The sequence below is a fragment of the Bombina bombina genome, chromosome 2, assembly GCF_027579735.1.
Source record: "Bombina bombina isolate aBomBom1 chromosome 2, aBomBom1.pri, whole genome shotgun sequence".
Lineage (NCBI taxonomy): Eukaryota > Metazoa > Chordata > Amphibia > Anura > Bombinatoridae > Bombina > Bombina bombina.
Window position 1 is genome coordinate 365,250,003 of NC_069500.1, and position 2,351 is coordinate 365,252,353.

Here is a 2,351-nt window from a genome sequence, read left to right on the forward strand (position 1 = left end):
TGTCATCACTTATTATTTAAAGGGCCTCTGTTCAGTATGCTTTGCCTTTGCGCATCGTGTTTCCTATAAAGGACCAGATTATGAGTGGAGCTTTAACAGTTACATGCGAGCAAGATCGGGGTTTATCTGGGCTGTATGCGTGTGTAGGATGTAGCGCTCGCATTACAAGTTGAAAGTAAATGCAATCGCTGGAGCGCAACTGAAGTTAACATACATTGGGCTAGCATGACTTTAGAACTCTGGTTAACTGTTTTGTGAAACAAAAAAGTATTACAAAAATACATTGAAATGTACAGTTACACTCATCATAACACTATCTAAAAAAAATCTACTCAGAAAGAAGCATTTTATCCACCTCTGGTATATACTAGTAGTGACAGCTCTGTAAAGATTTTTTACTGCATTTACTCCATGTGGACCGTTTTCTCCAATAAGGTTCAAACGGCATTTAATAGAGAAAATCAATAAGCAGTTTTATACAAACTCCACTTGGCGATCTCTAAAAAGGGCAATAAATTAAGGGGCAATGTAGTAAGATTTTTTAATAAATACATTCCTAGACGGACCGTTTTCCCAAAAAAGTTCAAATGACATCTATTAGAGAATATTGATAAGCTGTTTTGTACAAAAAGGGCAGTAAATATAAGGACAATGTAGTAAACATGCAACATAAACCCTTTAAATGCCAATAGAAACACAGTTTTATCAAAATCATTATTTTCTGGAACAAAAAAGTATGGCGTATTATAGGAATAACCGTCATTCAAAGTATGTATTGGGGCCTATTTATCATGATGAGAGTGGACATGATCCGATATTGCGGATCATGTCCGATGCACATCGATAAATGCCAACAGCATACGCTCTCTGCATTTATCATTGCACCATCAGTTCTTGTGAACTGCTGGTGCAATACCGCCCCCTGCAGATTTGCGGCCAATCGGCCACTAGCAGGGGGTGTCAATCAACTCGATCGGGTCACCTACAATCAAAACTAAGCCCATACATCAGATTCCTTGAAGGGGATCACCAACCATCCAAACTAAGCCCATACCTCAGATTCTTTGAAGGGGATCATCTACCATCCAAACTAAGCCCATAAAATACATTGGATTCTTTGAAGGGGATCACCTACCATCCAAGCTAAGCCCATACATCAGATTCTTTGAAGGAGATCACCCACCATCCAAACTAAGCCCATACATTAGATTCTTTGAAGGGGATCAACCACCATCCGAACTAAGCCCATACATCAGATTCTTTTTTTTTTTTTATTCGTTTTTTATTAAGACATTTGAAAAAATCAAAACAGATACATAGAGAGTAAATACATATAGCACAGTATTGTCAATGAGCTATTATCAACAAAGGGTCTACATCAGGAGGAGGGTATGCTTTAGTAAACGCAGTCCATTGTTCATAGTAACCCTAAGCCCTCCAGTTTGGCCGAGTCCGGTGTCATTAGCTAACACCAAGGAGAAGAAACCCATTCTCTTTGACCAGGTAATTTGAAGGGGATCACCTACCATCCAAACTAAGCCCATACATCAGATTCTTTGAAGGGGATTACCTAACATCCAAACTAAGCCCATACATCAGATTCTTTAAAGGGGATCACCTAACATCCAAACTAAGCTCATACATCAGATTCTTTAAAGGGGATCACCTAACATCCAAACTATGCCCATGCATCAGATTCTTTAAAGGGGATCACCTAACATCCAAACTAAGCCCATACATCAGATTCTTTAAAGGGGATCACCAACCATCTGAACTAAGCCCATACATTAGATTCTTTGAAGGGGATCACCTACCATCTGAACTAAGCCCATACATCAGATTCTTTGAAGGGGATCACCTACCATCCAAACTAAGCCCATACCTCAGATTCTTTGAAGGGGATCATCTACCATCCAAACTAAGCCCATAAAATACATTGGATTCTTTGAAGGGGATCACCTACCATCCAAGCTAAGCCCATACATCAGATTCTTTGAAGGAGATCACCCACCATCCAAACTAAGCCCATACATTAGATTCTTTGAAGGGGATCAACCACCATCCGAACTAAGCCCATACATCAGATTCTTTTTTTTTTTTTTTTATTCGTTTTTTATTAAGACATTTGAAAAAATCAAAACAGATACATAGAGAGTAAATACATATAGCACAGTATTGTCAGTGAGCTATTATCAACAAAGGGTCTACATCAGGAGGAGGGTATGCTTTAGTAAACGCAGTCCATTGTTTATAGTAACCCGAAGCCCTCCAGTTTGGCCAAGTCCGGTGTCATTAGCTAACACCAAGGAGAAGAAACCCATTCTCTTTGACCAGGTAATTTGAAGGGGATC